At 50.3% G+C, this 18,884-nt stretch overlaps 1 protein-coding gene across 3 annotated transcripts in view; it reads left to right on the forward strand.

Moving 5' to 3' along the window:
- LOC111156425 (WSC domain containing 2) overlaps nucleotides 1-18,884 on the forward strand; it is a 135,760-nt gene that overhangs the window by 13,301 nt on the left and 103,575 nt on the right. The window lies entirely within an intron of this gene.

Below are 18,884 nucleotides of genomic sequence, written 5' to 3' on the forward strand. Positions count from 1 at the left end.
CAGGAGGGGGAGAGAGAAATGGGGCCTGGCCCCCTCTCCCAGATCTCCTGGATCCATGCTCTTCCGGCAGCCCGAAGTGGCATCACAGGGGCCCACTCACCTCCTTGGCAGAGACGCTAGGAGAGGTGGGGATCATCTCCCATTACCTGCAGCTCCTGAGATGAGCCAAAGATTTGGGGAAGTTACCTGGGCCGCTGAATAAGAGCATTCAGAGCCTGGGGAGGGACGAACTTTGTGCGGTAAAGGGGCTGGAATGGACAACTGGATAGAGGCTCGAGCTGTCCCCACCTGCAGCTGGGGCTGTCGGTAGTCCCCACACACTCCAGGTCCCTAGAGGTTCTGCAGAGTCCAAACATAGAGCTCATGAGTTTGGCCAGATTTCTCTCCCTCCTAATGAAAAGCCTGCTCCCAAGAGGCCACCTGGTCTCTGAGGACCATTTGGGAGCCATCCCTGTGGTCACAGCCTCCTAGATGTGTGGGGCTTTCTTGCATGGGATACAGCCTAGGGTGGGGGCCATCTGGATGGACAAGTTGGTCAGGAAGGCAGGCAGTGGAAATGCCTCTGACGGTGACCTGAAGTTTAGAAATTATCCACTGGTCCTGCTTGGGCTGGGCATCTGCGTCTGGGAAATAATACATTGCTGTGTGGTTTTGGGACGGTTCTCGAGTGATGAGGTAGGAGTCTCAGGACCTTCTGCCCTTGCTTAGGATTCTGACCTGGGGCCTAGCTAGGAGCTGCTTCTCTCTACTGCTGAGATGGGAGGTCAGAGGCTGGCGCTTGATGTCCTGGGGAAACCTCATCTCTGGGTCGAAAGACTGAGCGTCAAGCCTTCTGTCAATGTGCTGTGTGACTTGGGCAAATCGCTAGACCTCTCTGGGCTCCAGTTGCTCCTTCTGCAAAATGAAGAGGTTTCATGTGTCTTCAGAGGTCCCAGTTCAGACACTCTTATGCCCTGAGCGGTCATCACAGAGATTTTCAAAATCCCGTAATACAGTTGAATGTTTCAAGGGTGTGGGACTCAGACGCTTCTGAGGTGGACCAGTCATTTCACCCCAGAACCTCGGCGGGCCTCTGTTAAGATGCGGAGTTCACAGTTCTTGTTAGGAGGAGTGTTGGGGGGGGGCGCTGGTGCTTGGAAAGTGGTTATGGTAGAGTCTGGTGACGACTGGGTCTCCTCCGACATGGGTATGCAGGAGGCGGGGCTGTCTGTTTCCGGCGCTTGTGTGCGAGCCTGTGGGGGCTGTTTTCCCCAGGGAGGCTCTCTCCTGTCCCACCTGAGCACCAGGTGATCCTGGCTGGGAGGCAGGGCCCTTATTGTCTCCAATCAACTGACACCTGCAGTCCCCACCCCCTTGAAGCTTCCTCCATAAAAGCTCTGCTGGGCCAGCAGCTCCTAGAGAGGAGCTCAGGGCAGGCAGGGAGGGCTGGAGGCAGCCCAGCTGCCACGTCGCCATGACAACAGAAGGTGGAGGTAAGCTGTCTCCATGGCTTCAACTTCACGGCAGTGTAGGGACTCAGGACCAAGAAGTTCGGTATGTCTGGGTGTCGGGCACCCAGGCTGCTGAGGCTGTTGGAGCGGACAGAGCTGCCGTTCCTAACAGGAACATCTGTGCTGGGGAAAGTGCCCTGTGCCGCACATGTGCCTGTGTGTGTGTGTGTGTTTGGGGTAAGGTAGAGGGTTTGCCAGGATGGTGGGGAAAGGCAGTAGATTTTGATCCGTCTTATTTATTTTTGAGTGGTTCTGAGGCTTGGGACCTCTTGTGTTCTTCCCCAAACCAGGGTTCACCCCGAGTCCATGATGAAGGGGCAGACCTTATCTGGTTTGAGGTCGAGTGAGTTACCAGGCAGTTGGAGGCGGGACAGAAGCAGTTTGGCCAGGTGCAGGCTGGGTCTGCGGGCCTGACTTTGGGTATTCAGAAAATGAACGGTTTGCTGTCTCGGCGGAGTAGGATGTGGGTGTGTGCAGGTGGATGTGTGTAAATGAGTGCATTCTCATGCAGGTCCGTGCACACATGTTCAGAGGAGCCTGACTTACATAAAAATCGCACATGTGTGCGCACACATGTGAATAGGGTCAGTCTGGGTGTGCACTTGTGAGACTGCTTGTGGATTTTTGAGTGTGTGTATGTGTGTTTTCAGGGGAATGTGTGTGTAGGTGAGTCAGAGCAACTGGATATGAGCTTGGATATGAGCTTGTGCGTGTCCAGCGGTTGTATTTGTGAGTTGGATGTGTGTCTGTGTCAGGGAGGAACACAGCTGCTCGTCTGCACCCATGTGTTTGGGGGCCTCCGCGTGGCACATCCTGTGTTCGAGAGTCTGGGCAGGCCTGTCTGGGCGCCTGCTTCGGCAGCTGTGTGGGTGTGTGTGAGTGCCTGCATGCGTGTGCAACACAGTGAGCATAAACTTGTGGTATGTGCTTCCAGCCTACTTGTTTTTCAGCATAACTTTATATCTCTCTGTGCCCGTGTATGCATAGTGTTGCACACTCCCTTGTCTCTGCGTCTGCACAGGGAACTGTTGTAACCTCTGCGGGTGTCTCTGTGTCACTGTGTGTTTTTGGGCGGCGTATACCTGTGTGTATGGCGTGGTGAACTTTCTGGGCACCTCTGTGTATGTACCCGTGTCTCTGGTTGTGCATGCCTGTGTGTAGCTTTGCACACTTGATTGTATCTCTTGGTGCGTGTTTCTGAGTGTTGGTATCCAGTGTGTGGGGTTGCTGTGCACACTGGAGTGTGTCTCCACGTGCCTATGTCTCTGATTATGTGGGGGGGGGTTTGCAGTGTGACTTTAGTGCATGTCTCCTGTGTGTGAGTTTCTGAGTGTGTGCACCTGTGCGTGTGTGTGTGCGTGTGCACACCTGCGGTGTATTAGCCTGTCTATGGGACAGAATGACTTCTGTGAATGTGTGTGTGTGTGTGTGTTTCTGAGCATGTGTGTCTCTGCGGGTGTGTCTGAGTGTTCGTGGAGGTGCAAGACTGGTGGGGGGGTGTAAGCTGAGAGCGTCCCATCAGAAAACCTCTCTGACTCTTTAAAACCACTTCTTGCCCCATGCCTCGGGTCAGGACGGTGTTCAGGCTGTGCACTCGCCAAGGGTTGACTTGGTGATCTGTGCCAGCTACGAGCAGCTTGTTGGGATGTGTTACTTGTGCATCTTTCCAAGTGCCTTTGCTCTGAAGCCCAGGGGCCCCCTGCCCCCGGCTCCCTCGGCCCCCACAGCACCGCAAGCCTCTCTAGCCAAAAGCCTGCATGCGGGACAGTTGCCAAACATGCTCACAGATGTTAAGAGTGCAGGTGTAATTTTAGGCAGAAGGTCTGAAAATAGGCAGCCTAGGACGCACTGAACATCCCGCCAGCAGTGCTTCTAATTAGGAACAACTTGTTTTCCTTAAATAAACAAATCAAGTGAGGAAAGAAATTGCCCGAGATTAATGGCTCCTCGGAGCAGGTCCAGATGTTGGGAAGTTGGGGACAGGGTCCTCCAGGACTGCAAGTGTTAGCACTTGGGGTCTCTTCTACGTTTTGACCAAACACTGATGAGGCCAAGGGGCTGAAGAGGAACCTGGTGAGGAGGGCAGGGCTGGTGGGGGGGGCCCTTTCCAAGGTGTGGCTGGTGTTTTGCTAGTGGGATGGAGCTATCCCTGGCCCTGCTTCCTCCCTTCTCCCTGCACCCCTGCCCTTGGCCATGGGACTTGGCATTTTTCTCACTCAAGGGGTGGGGGGGGGTGGTTTAGGCCCCTGCTCCTTCCCTGGGGGTTTGGCCCCATGACGGGCTTTGGTCTTCAGTAGAAGATGGAAGTGACCGCAGGTACGTTCCAAGCTTAGGTCTCAAGGGGCTCCTGCCATGGTTAGGGGAAAAGCCCCCTCAGCCTGGCCCCAGAATGAACACGCGTCCAACCACCCTGAGCTCGAACTTCAATAAAGAGTGTAGCTCAGCCAAGCCCACACTGGCTGCAGGGTTAGCAAGAGAAATGCTTTTTACTGTGTGTTCCAGAGGTTTTCTGGTTGTTTGTTACGCACCATTACTGTGCTTCTAGCTAGCCGACGCACTTACCAGCGTGTGCATTTCTTCCCGTGTGGCCCGGGTGCTCATTCAGAGCTGGAGAGTGAACACCTGTGTTTCCTCAGCATGGATATCCCCTGTCCCCTCCTTGCTTTCTGCTCATCCCGACATCAGCAGTGATGATGATGATAATGTGTGAATGTTTTCAGAGGGCTTACTGAACTCCATGCCTCCATGCCTTGTGGCCCAAACTCCAGCAGTTCTGTTACTGTCTTCTGTTTAATCTGGGAGGCTTGGAGAGGCAAGCTGGCTGGTCCCATCACACAGCCCAGAAGAGGCCTAGCTGAGGTTTGTGCCCGGATCACCTGATGACAGGGACCATGTTCTCAACTATGATGTCCTATTGCCTCCCCAGTGCCACAGGCTTGTTTTAACAGAATGGACGGCATAGCATATATTTGGCATTTTCAGCTTACCTCCCCTGGAGTTTGGATAGGCAGGGATGAATCATGTCGTAGATGTGGGAAATGTCTGCCTAGATCAAGGGATGATTCATTCATTCATTCATTCGTTCGTTCATTCATGGACATACTTATTCAACATCAGTGATCGGCATTTGCTCAGAACCTTCTAAGTATCATACTGTGTTGGGTGCTGAAGATACCATTGGGAGAGACCCCAATACTGTCCTCAGGAGCTTACAGTTTGGAGAGGAAGGAGGAGGCAGATTAGACTGGGATCTACTCCAGTCTTGACCTCTTCCTGGGAGTGGCTTCAACCGTCCCCGGCTCTGAGAGGATCATAGGAGGTCACGCTGACCAAGCTCTTCACATGGTGCCTGGCACACAGGAAGCCACGATAAACAGTAGCTCCTTCTTCCTCCTCTTCTTTCTCTTCTTCCTCCTCCCTGTGGAGGAGACAGTTGAATGTTGGAGCCAGAGCAATGCTGAGATGGAAGAAAGCAGGGCTCACAGGATCGCAGATAGAGTGATCACCATCCTGTTTTGTCTAAAACTGTGAGGTTTCTCAGGATGCAGGATTTAGTGCTAAAACCAGGAAAGTCCCATATGCAAACCAGGAAAAGTTAATTACCTTAGTCCTACAGGAGGTGTCAGACCCCACTTGGAATGACTTAGAACAGGGAATGGTAAACGGTGGCCCACAGGCCGAGTCCAGTCTACTGCCTGCTTTTACAAATAAAATTTTATTGGAACACAAGCATAGCCATTCGTGTATGTATTATGACTGCTTTCCAATTCTCACTGCAGAGGTGAGTAGCTGTGACAGAGCCCATATGGCCTGCACAGCCTACAATATTTACTATCAGATCCTTTACAGAAAAAAAATTGCTGACTTCTGAGCTAAAAAGCCCAGCCAGGGTCCTGGGTATTGGCCAAGAGTGATGAGGCGAGAAGTTCGTGCACTTGGCCGAATCACTGTGGGTCAGGTGATGCCTGAGGCTTCCCTGCAGGGGGTCAGGAAGAGGGTAGCCCCTCTGGAGACTTTATAACTTTGTGAGCTAGGAGAATTCTTGGTTGGGGTGATGTAGACCCAGAGAAAGGAAGGGACATCCCAAAGCCATTCAGCTAGTGGGAAAGCAGATGACTGGGGTCTTGATACCTAGAAATGTAGGAGGACAGCTGTGTGCCCCTCTGGAGGGGAAGTGAGGGATCTGGGTCCCCACTCTGCCACCCACTGACATTGTGGCCTTGAGCAAGTCTCTTTCCCTCTCCCGCTAATGATGGCGAGCATGGGTCTGTGGGCAAGGCTGCACACTGGGTGGGCCTGGATTACTGTGGATGACCAAGGAGTACCCCTGTAGGACAGTGAAATGCAGAAAATTCCCGTGGGACTGGGGCTGTGAGCACTGGGCTCTGGCTTTGCAGAGTCAGTCCCTGAACCTCCAGGAAGCTGGGGCCACACGACATTGGCCATGATGAACACTGTAGAAGTCTCTGGAGATGGCAGACTCCTTGTGTTTCTCCGCCTCTTGAACTGTCCCCAAGGTGAGCCCTACTGCACCAAGATGGCCCAGATGAATCCCCCACAAAGTGTCCGTTGACAAGCCACTGGCCTGGGTTCTTCATAGTTTGAATGCCCATATCACAAACAAGGAGAAAATTCAGAATCTCTGGAGCAATCAGACTTGCTTTTGGTTCCATAAAACTGTTAGGTCTATCACTGTGATGACTGCAGGCCCTTCTTGGGAACTCAACTACATGTAAATCAGAACAGGAAGGTCATCCCATTTAATGGTTGCACTGTCCGCATCAGAAAAGAGCCAACATTTCTTCTCACTCAGAGTCCATTTACTCTTAGTTTGCACATCGCTCTGATAAGCTCAGTGGCCTGACTTCTCCAGGCTTGTAGCCCTTAGGGGGAGCAAATCGGACATGTATGGGATGGTAGAGGAAGCAGAGAGACCGCAGCCAGGAACAACAGCTGACGGCCTGAGAACGAGGCTACAGATGACAAGATTCTCAGCACAAGCACGAGGGGCCCCTGGCTGGCTCAGGTGGTGGAATGTGGCAACTTTTGATCTCGGAGTCATAGGTTCCAGTCCCACCTTAGGGGTAGAGATTGCTTAACAAATAAAGTCTTTAAGCATGGAAATAAAAGAATCACAGCCCAGGGGGGAGTTTAGAAGAGGGGTCAAACTCCCCCCCCATCCCATTAGCTACTGCTCGTCTCAGTATTACAGAACCGTGCAACCCATTATAGAACCCTGTAATGCCCTGTAATGCAGTATTCTAGAACAGCAACAATGTTGGCTTGTGTGATGGCATGAAGAACAGGTGAACCTCATTCAGTAGGCAGGGTGAAGGGTCAACAATAATTCATTGGATAAAATATTTCTATCCCGTGGTTAAACTGATATACGTTTCTGTGTCTGATGCTTTAGGGGTTCGAAAATTCATTTATGTGGAACTTGTTTCTGACAGTGTTGAATAAGTGACCTATTTTCCTGCCCCTAGAAGAGTATCTGGCACATGGTAGGCACTCAAGAAATAAACATTGTTTGCAATCAGGCACATCTGGGATCAGAGGCCAGACACTTCACAACAGCTAGTGGTCCCATCTCTGGGATCAGTGTTCTCATCTATAAAATGGGAACACCTGCAGATGAGCTAAAGTTGGTGTCAAAAACCAAAGGCCCTCTTTCTGTGCTTGGTGTCTGGCTTGTGATGTTTGCCTTGTATGTGTCATCGAAGAGCCAGCCACCTGCAGAAACCCGGCTGGCAGGAGCACTGAGATGCAGGGCTCTGGCTGTCAGGTGGCTGGCGTGCAGGAAGGCCCACCAGGACAGGACACTGCGATGGACTTTAGTGATGAGCCAGGCTCATAGATGCCACAGCCTCCAGAGAGTAAAGCAGTGTCTTTATACATGTCCGGTAGCCTGTCTAACTCTGGTCCAACTCAGGAGTGGGGACCAAGATCGTGGTCTGCACAGGTGAACAGGCTTGTGCCCAGATCTCAGCTCTGTCCCTCACAAGCTGAGTGATTGTCGGCAAGTTGTTTGAGCTCATCATGCCTCCATTTTACCCATGTGCTAAACAGGAAGAGTGTTGCTTGCCGCGATGGGTTGTTAAGGGGGACTCAGTGAAATAATGCCCAGCATATAAGTGAGTCACAGTGATAATCAGCTCAGCCAGAAGACAAGTTATTTTCTTGAATGGGCATAACTTAGATTCCTTCTAGCATTGAAGTGTCCATAAGCTTCTGCTCAGGACCAGTAGGGAGATGAGTTTGCCAATTTCTGCATCTACCTCAAACTAGCTGGGACATCTCTGGAAGGTTTTCTCTTTGAACTTGAGCTTTCTCTTCCATTCAAAAGCATACGTGGGCATCCATTCTTTATCCAACATGCCTTTATTAGGTGCCTACCTCATACGAGCTTCCAGGTTCTGTGCTCGGCTCTGGGAGGTGATTCCAACTGACAAGCCATCCAACAGAAAGGAAGAAAGGCAGAAGGAAGGAAGGGAAGGAAGAGAAGGAAAAGAAGGAAAGAACATCTAGAGAGTCACAGCCTAGAGTAGCAAAACTGGGATTTGAACATCGGTCCAACCCTAGAGCCCATGCTCTGTTCTCTGCACAGCATGGTCTCATGCCTAGGGTGCCACACACAGCAGAAGGTGAATGTGCAAGCTAATTTTGAGACAAGATGGGAGAGTATGGGAGACAAGAGTCTCCCATTTAAATGGGAGAGTATTTGAGACAAGATGGGAGAGTATACTGCTTTGGACGCAGCAAAGGAAGTCCAGGTGTTGAGAGAACCCATGGCATGCTGATACCATGCCCTCCCATCCACTGAGGTTCACCCATTTGTTTGCCAGCAAATTTTTATTGAGCACTTACTATGTGCAAACTTACTATGTGAAGACCATGGAGAAAAAAAAAACAAAAAACAAAAACCAAGATGGTTTCCTGCATATAATTACAACTCAAAGTAACTGCCAGAAGGGGAAGTGTCTGATACTGGGAGGGCACAAGTTAGGGCATTTGAAAAGAAGGCTGCCTTGAGACAGAGAAAATGAGCCTGGTATCTGAAGGATGAGCGGGATTGACCAGGCGAAGGATGAGAAGAAAGGGGAAGTAGCATGTGCAAAGGCCCTGGGGTGTGAAGGAGAGTGGTATGAACCAATGAAATGGACACTAGGGCTTTTAGTGTGGGGGGATAGGGTAGGGAGGAGCTGGTACATGATGAAAGTGGACAATTCTCAGGGCCTTGTGGGCCCCATATACATTCTGCTTTTTATCCTTCTGGCAGTGGAACACCTTGTAAAGATTTTAAGCACAGAGAGTGAAATGATTCCATTAAACCCTGGTCAGAGCAACAAGATAAAACCCTGCACCCCCACATGAGGTGGGAGCCCATTGAAATCCCAACAAAAGGGAGCTGAGCGGACAGCAGCGATTTCAGGATTTCAGCCTCATTATGCAAAACACACAGCTTTCCAAGGGAGAGGTGAGCTTTGGAAAAAAGAGTCAACAAATTAGTTTTCTAATCTGCTTTAAATTGCTGAAATGTCCTGTCTTCCTTCCATTGTCACCTGATGGCCTGTGGGCTGTTTTAACTTCTATTAGAGAATTTTTTTTTAATTAAAGGAGTTTTTTTTTTCTTTTTGAAAAACAAATCCCAGCCGTGTTTTGATAAGATAGAATTAAAAATGGCACTGGGGAAATGCCACGGAAAGCTTTGATTTTTCTCCTTATGGCATCTGAACTGATTTAAATAATAATTATATATTTCATCTCGGTGCAGCCTCCCCTCCTCCCTTCCTGGCCTCCCCAGCACACCACAATGTACCAGCAGCTCTGAACATGTGGTGTTCCTAAAAACCCCCAACTTTCAGCTCCTAGAGGCACAGGAACTGCTCAATAAGAGACCTCTAAGATTTCTGAACCGATTGCTTTAGGTTTAGGGCAAATCTCAGATTCATGTTCTACCAATTCATAGCTGTGTTGCTTTGGGTCATTTACTTCAGTCCCCTTAGCCTCCAGTGACTTATGTAAAATGGAAACTAATGATGGTATTTATATTCATCAGGATTCTTGTGTTTGTCAAAGACAGAAAACCCAACTTAAATATCATTACGCTCTTATTCTCGGGCATAAAGGGAATACATTGCCTCATGTAACTAGCATCCTACCTTCAAGTGTGGCTGGATCCAGGCACTCGACAGTGTTACTGTTCGCTCACTCTCTTCCTTCCTCCCTCCCAGTTTTTTGACTCTCCTTTTCTCTGTGTGGGCTTCCTATTCAGACTGGCTCTGGTTGTCTTCTTCTGAGCACAAATGCCCATTAGTAGCTCCAGGTTTCCTTTTTTTTTTTTTTTTTTTTTATTTTTTTAAATTTATTTTTAAAGATCTTACCTATTTGATAGAGAGCATAAGCAAGGGGAGCAGAGGGCAGAAGGAAAGGGAGAAGCAGCCTCCCTGCTGAGCGGAGAGCCCGATGACATGGGCTGGATCCCAGGACTCGGGGAGCATGACCTGAGTCTAAGGCAGATACTTAACCAACTGAGCCACCCAGGCGCCCCTGTAGCGCCATGTTACCATTGTGCCAGCTGTAAGCCCAGCTCCAGTAAGGGCTGGAACTGAGCCTTGGCGCCTCCTGGAACTAGTCATCATGGCCCCACTCTTAAGTCACATGACCCCTGGAGCCTTGTGGCAGGTGACTACTCTTCGCTGCTTCCTAAGCCATGAAGACCCATAGTGGGAGAAAGGTGGGTCCTCAAAGGAAATCAGGACCCAGTTAACCGAAGAAGGGCGAATGCCAGTTAGACTAACATGACTTCCTGGTAGCCTGTCTAGTCCTTACCAGGGGCATGAGGCTGACATGAGATCAAGTGTGCCAGGTTCTGGGTTTCTGCTAGCTCTTCTCGGTGCTGCCACGGTGATGGTCATTACTGGCGTGCTGATAACAGAGGCCGGGCTGGAGCTCTGCGAGTAGTTAGGGTGATGGGAGACACCCCTGACCAGAATCCTCAGCCTGGACACCCTGGTGACCGCTGTGAGCCTTGGACTTGTCACTTTCCTTCCAGCGATGGCTGCTGAAAGCCATTGCCTTGTTCCTTAACCAGCAAGCCCCACCGCACACGTCACTTCCCCAGCTAAAAGCTGCGATGACTCAAAGGGGGCAAGGGGGCAAGGGGTATATCCAGACCCCTCCAGGGGTAGGTGGGTCCCACAGGAGGGAGACAGAGCACAGGGACTGCACTGAACCCGAGACCAGGTGCCTCGTCTACTGGAGCTCTTGCTTCTAGTCCCTGCCCACCATCGCTGGGGAGTGCTGAGCCCTGGGTGGCTGCGCCTCTTGATTATTTCTTCTAAGAGGTTTCCAAGGTCTGATGTAAAATTCGCCTGATTATAAATGTTGGCCACAAATTTGGGTGATGTTAAAGCACAGGACAGACCAACCAGGCTTGTCTGTGGGTTCATTCGGACCAATGTTGTAAAGCCAGGTGTCACCAGGGAGGGGGACACGGAGCCTCTCTTGCAAATACTGTAGAGCGCTTGCGTTGTGGATGACCTCAAAAGACACAGTGGCCCATTGTTCTAGAAACCTGGGTCATGTGCAGTGTGCTTTCAACATCCCCTCGGATGGCCACAGGGGGACTTTTCCCCCTGAGCTGCACCATTTTTAACAGTCTCTGTGGATTGGATGGATTTCGGTGAGAACGACCATTTAGAAGGAGTTCATTTTGCTGCCCGAGATTATTAACGTTCTCTGATTTCCTGCTTCACATTATTGATTTCCTGGTATAAAACTTTCTCTGCAGAGGCTGAGAAGGTAATTCAGTTGCCATTCCTCCAGGTGAAGGAGGATTCAGTCTTGGCTCCCACCCTCTGCTGTGTGCTGAGGGCAGGTTACTATACTTCTCTGAGTCTTAGTGTTCTCATCGGCAACACGGGGGTCCTTGGAGCTCCTGCTTCCTAAGGAGGTGTGGGGCGCATAGTAGGTACTCAGCAAAGCTTAGCTTCTCCTGTATAGCTGCAGCCCCAGCAGCCTGGGGAGATGGTTGGGTTCTTTCTGCATATCGAGCACCCACTCTGTGCCAGGACCCCTTTGCCATAGAGTTTAGACCCAGCTCTCTGGGCCTTTTTTCTTTAATCCTTTTTAAAAAAATTTTTAGTATTTTCTGGGGCACCTGGGTGGCTCAGTGGGTTAAAGCCTCTGCCTTCGGCTCGGGTCATGATCTCGGGGTCCTGAGATCGAGCCCTGCATTGGGCTCTCTGCTCAGCGGGGAGCCTGCTTCCCGTCCTCTCTCTCTGCCTGCCTCTCTGCCTACTTGTGATCTCTGTGTCAAATAAATAAATAAAATCTTTAAAAAAAATTTTTTTTTTTAAGATTTTATTTATTTTAGAGAGAGTATTTGTGAGTGGGGGCGTGGGACAGAAGAAAAGGGGAGAATCTCCAGCAGGCTTCCCACTGAGCCCAGAACCTGATGCAGGGCTTGATTTTATGACCCTGAGTTAATGACCTGAACTGAAACCAAGAGTCAGGCATTTAGCCAATGGAGCCACCCAGGTGCCGCAGTGAGAGAGAACTGTAAGCAGACTCTATGCCCAGTACAGGGCCCCATGTGGGACTTGACCTGACAACCCTGAGATCATGACCTGAGCCAAAATCAAGTGCCTGACAACCGACTGAGCCACCCAGGCACCCCTCCCGAGCTCCTTAAACTCACCTTGTTCCCTTCTACCTCTAGGCCTTTGCACACACTATGCCAGCTGCCCAGCATGCTTTTCCCTCTCTGTCTCTACCCTTCTCCACCTGGAGAATCGCAACTCCTCCTTTGGATCTTGGCTGAAACCCTACTTCTGAGAATTCCTCCGGAGTACCCTTAGACCAGGTCAGATCTCCCCTGCTATGAGCTCTCCAAACTCCAGATCAGTTCCTTAGGGTTTGGGATTACAGCGCTGTGTGACAATTTAACTAGCCTATGTTGCCTCTACCCTGCTGTCTGCTCTGGATGGGGTGGGGTCGGGGGGTCAGGAAGGTATTGAGCTCCCTTTCTGTTCTCATACTCCAAGACTGCCACTTGTGGCAGCAAAAGGTTGTGGTTATTAACTTAAATGTAAAAAGGAGGGCTAAGGATCCTCATACGCAGCTGGGGGTGGGGGGGGAGCATGAATTAGCACAACCGCTTTGGAAAACCACCTGGCGGTATTTACTGCTGTGGCTTGAGACCGTCTCCAAGCTGCTCATCCCCTTTGAGATACAGACTCAACAATAATCAGGATGTGTGTATGTATTCTCTACTTCTTCAACTGCTATGACAAATATATGACTACATGTATGTAATAATGTGTATATTTATATAATAATAGTGAAAAAAACAAAAGCTACCCAGCTGTCCTTTCTAGTGGACTAGACCAGTAAAAGGAAGTTCCATCGCCCCACGGAATAGCACACAGCAGTAGAAAGGTTGAAAGTAGTAAGAAAGTGCAGCTACAGGCCTCAGAAGGATGGATCACACACGCGCATAATAATACCAAGCAAACAAGGCAGACATACAAGATCCTACAGTATATAATTCCCATTATAAAAACTTGAAATAGAAACTAAACGTGAGTGAGGGATGCCTGCTCCCTTAGGTCAAAACATAAAGAAAAGCCAGGAAAAAACGGCCATAGTTGTCAGGGTGGCAGTTCCCTCGGGTGGGGAGGGAGCACAGAAGGGGCTTCTGGGGTGCCGGCCATGTTCTGTGTCTTGCCCTGGAAGGTATGTGTTCATTGTGCAACAGTTCACTAAATGGTTCATCTTTGTTTTCTGCTGTTAATGTGAGTCATGGGTCCCATGGAAAGATCCCCTGTGTCTGTCCTAACTTGGAGGGGTCCCCACCCCAAACCTACCACTTTGGCCCTCATGCACAGAGAACCCCCCCACCCCATCTTCTTTTAAGCCTCTCTTTCCAGTGCGATGAATTGCTTCTGGTGTGCAGTGCGCCCCTGTCTGAGGGCTGCAGATCTCCGGGGGCAGGAACAACCCGAATAGCTTTTGTTTTGGCACTGAGGCCGCCTGGCCAGAAGACACGATTAGCCCCTTTCTTTAGAGTGTGATAAGGATGGAGGGTTGATTGCCCCAGAAAAAGGAAAAAAACAAAACCCGAAAGAAAGAGTGAAATAAAACCCACAAAGCATTTTCGAGTTTCTAGTTTTGCAGGCCACCGAAAGACCGGGAGATCAGCTGTCCTGGATGGAGGGTCAGATAACAGGATTGGGACGGCATAAGAATGAGGACCTGGGGCCCTGAGGTGCCGCAGCTGAGTGCTGCCCAGGGTGGGCTGGCCTCTAGGTCCACAAGAATTAGGTCTCTGGACTTGCTGTCCTCGCTGTTTGCCTGTGACTTTGACCTCCCTTTCTGTGCAGGCAGGATGGTGGGCCTGGATTCTGACCTTGAATCTTGGCCCTGGCTGGGAGAGCAGAAATACTATGACTTTTATAGGACCTTGGAGTTCAGATCAGAGTGAAATGGGGTCAGGGGCTTTGAGAAGCCTGGCTATGGTTTTGGATTATTAAATCCAATGGTTTTGGATTATTAAATCCTTGATCATGAACTTCATCCATCCATTTAGGAAACACAAGTAAATTTCCTGCTCACCATTCTGTCAACAAACGTGAATCGAGCTTACCTTGGGCTAGACTCTACAAGCATCAGGTTACAGTTGGAGTGACCAACTGGGTTTGGTTTGTCGGGGATTTTCCATTTTAACCCCCAGGCTAAGTACCTAGGGGACCCCTCAGTCCTAGGCAAACCTGGCTGGTTGGCCCACTCTCACAGAGCTCACAGCCAGGTAGAGGAGGCAGGAATTACAAACCATGAGATGAGCATTTCAGTGGAGGAAGCACAGCGTGGTATGAAAGCCCCGAGGAGGCCCCTCGCCCAGCAGAAGATGTCCAGGAAGGCTTCTTGGAGGAGGTGGCATCTAAACTAAGGCCTTCAAGAGGAACAGAGTCAGGCAGGAATAAAGGGGGAGGGTGATGGGTTCCTGACAGGTGAGGGAGGCAAGAGCCTGGTGTGTTGTTGAGGGAAATCAGGGCCACTGGGTGGTGGTGAAAAGGGTTGGGGGAGAGGCAAGGGGACCCGGAGGGCTCATGTCATGGTAGGACCTTTTGGCTCAGGGTTGGCACCTACTGGGCATTTGGAAACCCTATTGGGGGGATAGAGAAATGAACTGGGGGCACCAAGTTTATATTTAAAGATTGTCCTGGGGATGCCTGGGTGTCTCAGTCGGTTAAGCATCTGACTCTTGATTTCGGCTCAGGTCATGATCTCAGGGATGTGAGATCCAGCTCCACGTTGGGCTCTGAGCTCAGTGTGTAGCCTGTTTGGGATTGTCTCTCTCCCTTTGTCCCTCTGCTCCTGTCCACTCTGCCCCCAACCCTGGCTTGTTCTCTCTCTTAAAAAAAAAAAAAAAAAAAAAAAAGAATTGTCCTGGCCCATGTTGAGAAAGGGAGGAGATAGGCTGGGGGGAAGAGTTAAGAAAGAATTAAGAATGGATATAAAGAGACCACTGGGTAGGACTGCTTATTAATCCTTCCAGATGCTCAGGCTCAAAGCCTCATCTCTGGCTGGTTGCTTCCTCTCCTGCCCAGCATAGTATCATCAGTATATCCAGCTGCTTTTCACCTCCTCCATCCCCATCCTGGCATCCCCTGCCCAGGTCAGCTTTTTTCTCCATAGCTCTTCCCACCTTCCAATCTACCATGTGGTCGACTTAGTTATTTTCTTTACTCTCTGCTGCTTCCCCCTCCAAGAATAGCGTTTCTCAACCTCGAGCTATTGGCATTTTGGACTGGATAATTCGTCATGGAAGGGAGCCGTCCTGTAAATTGATGGATGCAGGCGCTCCCCTCCCCAGGTGCTATTAATCCAAGGCACATCTGCAGATGTAGGAGGATGTCCCTGGGAGAGGAAGGGGGCAGGATCGCCCCCAGTGGAGGATTATGGCACTGCAATGTCAGGGTCCTTCACTGTTGTCTCCCCAGTGCCTGAAAGGCAAAGCCTGCCTCCCACTGGGGGGTCCCCGACAAGGGCTGGAAGAATGAATGAGTGGGAGGTGCTGGCTTGAGCCAGTAGGGAAGAGAGGGATTTGGTGCCATTGTGTTTGTTACAGTGAAAATCTAGATCCTCTTCCTAATCCTCTCTAGGGCTGGTATGTGTACTCCTTTCATCCTACAACAGAGGAGAGGGTCAGAGAGGTTAAGCAATGGGAGTAAAAATCTCAGTCGTTAAGAAACCAAATTGAGAGTTTTTCCAGGCATCCTATACCCTCATAGAACAACGACTGCCATTACGGGCCAGCCGCTGTGCCGTGGTTGCATCCCCTTGTTAAAGCCTCCAATGACCTCATCCTCTTTTTACCAATGGGACTCTGAGGATCAGAGAGGTGGAGTGAATTGCCCAGAGTCACACAGCCTAGGTGGAAGGGGCCCGTCTGACTCTGGAGTCTAAGGCTGACTTCTAAGTGGGAGACAAAGAGGCACAACCTCCCCCTACCCCACCCCAGATAATTGTATCACCCCAGAGAGTCTTTCCTTTGCCTTTTGTCCGCTGAGGGCAGATGATCAAAGGGCTCCCACTGACACATTAATTATCAAGGCTGCAGAGACTTTGTAAAATTCTCAAGGCCCTCAGTCATGAGAAACCTCCTGCTCCTTAACCTTGATCTCAAGTCTAGCCCGGTGGCAGGGGTGGGGAACTGGGCCGAATGGGGCTGGGGGCTTACAGCATTCCTGCATGTGAGGTCAAGTCAGCAAGCCCCTGAGCAAATAGAGAGTCTTTTATTTCTTTCTAGCCAAAGAGAGTCGGACCCAATGTTAGCTTAAGTCACCACTGGGTTGGAAGTGGATTGTAGCAATGGCATTGTGGGGGGTTTTTTGTTTTGTTTTGTTAAATTCCCTTACATTTTATCTCTTCCTCCCTCCCTCTCTTTGGAAGCTTTCCCAGGGGGCCTGGAGTGGAAGCATGTAATAGGCACCAATATTGCCTGAACTTCAGCCAGGAGGCCCCCAAGCCGTGTTCATAGCCCATTTTACAGATGGGGAAGCTGAGACCCAGGCTTCCTGGGAGACAGATAGGTGCCCTCTGGAAGCCAAAGGTTGTTTACCTTCCTCTTTGTGTAGCCCCAGCCTGACAGTGTTTCCATGACATAGCCTCCTTCTTTGGCTGTACACTCCATATGTGGAATGTCTGTGAACAAGTATTTATTAATCACCTACTGTGTGCCAGGCACTGTCCTCGGCCTTTTACGTGGGTGGTGACTGCGGCTGAGCGTACTCTGGGCAGACCTCCCTGGGCTCCGGAAGAAAAGCCCCTTTGTTGGAGCCACGGACCAGCCTCCCAGTGTAGCCGCTGGAAGTTTGCCATGTGGACCTCCGTCCCTGACTTTCAGACCCTCCTTTGACCTGAGTTCAAGGGTCAGTTGTACACATAATATAAAGTTGGCCATTTTTTTTTAATTTTTAATTTTAAAAATTTTTTATAAACATATATTTTTATCCCCAGGGGTACAGGTCTGTGAATCGCCAAGTTTACACACTTCACAGCACTCACCATAGCACATACCCTCCCCAATGTCCATAACCCCACCCCCCTTCTCCCAACCCCCCTCCCCCCAGCAAGCCTCAGTTTGTTTTGTGAGACTACGAGTCACTTATGGTTTGTCTCCCTCCCAATCCCATCTTGTTTCATTTATTCTTCTCCTACCCCCTTAACCCCCCATGTTGCATCTCCACTTCCTCATATCAGGGAGATCTAAAGTTGGCCATTTTTAAGTATATGATTCAGCGGTGTTAAAACAGTTGACATCGAAAAATTCTGAGGTTACTGCTGCTAAGCCCCTTGTCACTGAAAATCTGCGTATAACTTGACTCCCCCCATAAACGTAACTACCAATAGCCTGCAGTTGAATGGCAGTCTTTTATTTTTTAAAAAATTATTTTTTAATTAAATTTTTAAAGATTTTTTTATTTGTTAATTTGACAGAGATCATCAGTAGGCAAAGAGGCAGGCAGGGGTGGGGGGAAGCAGCCTCCCTGCTGAGCAGGGAGCCTGATGTGGGGTTTGATCCCAGGACCCTGGGACCATGACCTGAGCCGAAGGCAGAGGCTTTAACCCACTGAGCCACCCAGGCACCCCTAAAAAATTTATTTATTTTAGAGAGTGTAGGGGGAGGAGCAGAGGGAGAGGGGACAAGCAGACTCCACAATGAGCACAGGGCCAGATGCAGGGCCCCATCCCATGACCGCAAGCTCATGACCTGAGCCAAGATCAAGAGTTGGACGTTCAACAGACTGAGTCCCCCAGGTGCCCCCGTGTCTTACCCACAACATAAATAGCATGTTAATACATACTTTGTATGTTATATATAATCTCCTATAATCTAACAATAAAGTAAGAGGAAAGAAATTGTGATTAAGGAAATCTTCGGGAAGAGCAAATACGTTTATATACCATATCATAGTTATTGAAAAAAATCCCAGGCACCTCCCAGAATGCCTTGCACCCAAGGCACCCCCATAAATACTGAGTGACCACATGTGCCCAGGAACTCCTCCAAAGTGCTCCCTGGAACTAATCCTGTCCCCACCCTAATCTCTGGGAGTTTGGGAGATGGAAACCTACTCCACAGGCTAATGGCCAATTAACTGCTCCCTTCAGCCAGATAACGCTGCTCTTCTTTTCTAGAAATTTCGTTTGCCTCCCCTGAGCTCCAACCAGCTCTTTCTGGTGGTGGCCTTCTCACCATCCCTGCTCTCCCCCTGCCCACACCGGGGTCAGACTGGGAGGGCAGCTCCATGATAAGAGAATCATCGATCCCCTTTCACGGGCAGCACTGCCCTCCTTGGACCCATCTCAAGGTGTCCGGGGGCTTCAGTTTCCCCTCACAATGAGGGCATTTAGCCGAACTCGCCTCTCCTGGGACTCCTCAGAGGCAGAAACCGGAGGAATAGCAGGGAGGAGAAAGCGAAGAAACAGAAGCCAGCACAACTGGCCATTTCGAAGGCCATGCGCTGAGAGAATGAGGCCCTGCCAGGTCAGATTTCAGAGATTTTTTTTTAGGAAGTGCCTCTGCGTGGCTTGTGTTCCCCACTGGTGGGCTGATAGGGCACAGCGCCCAGGGGAGGACAGAGTCAGAGGCCCCATTCAGACAAGCCGAGGCAAGGGTCCAGCCTGAGTGGGGCAGTGTGGGGGCCAGGAGAACAAGGGCTCTGTGTTCCTGGGCACGGGGCTGGATAGCACATGCCCCCGGCTCTAGCCACGCACTGGACGCGATCAGAAATCCATGATGTGGCTGGGCGGCACCAGGGCCATGTGACCTTGCTGTGAGCGGCGTTTCTTCGGTGAGCTGCATTTGGGATGAGTTCCGCCTGC

This window comes from Enhydra lutris, unplaced genomic scaffold (assembly GCF_002288905.1).
Source record: "Enhydra lutris kenyoni isolate GAN:26980312 unplaced genomic scaffold, ASM228890v2 scaffoldscaffold46, whole genome shotgun sequence".
Taxonomy (NCBI): Eukaryota; Metazoa; Chordata; class Mammalia; order Carnivora; family Mustelidae; genus Enhydra; species Enhydra lutris.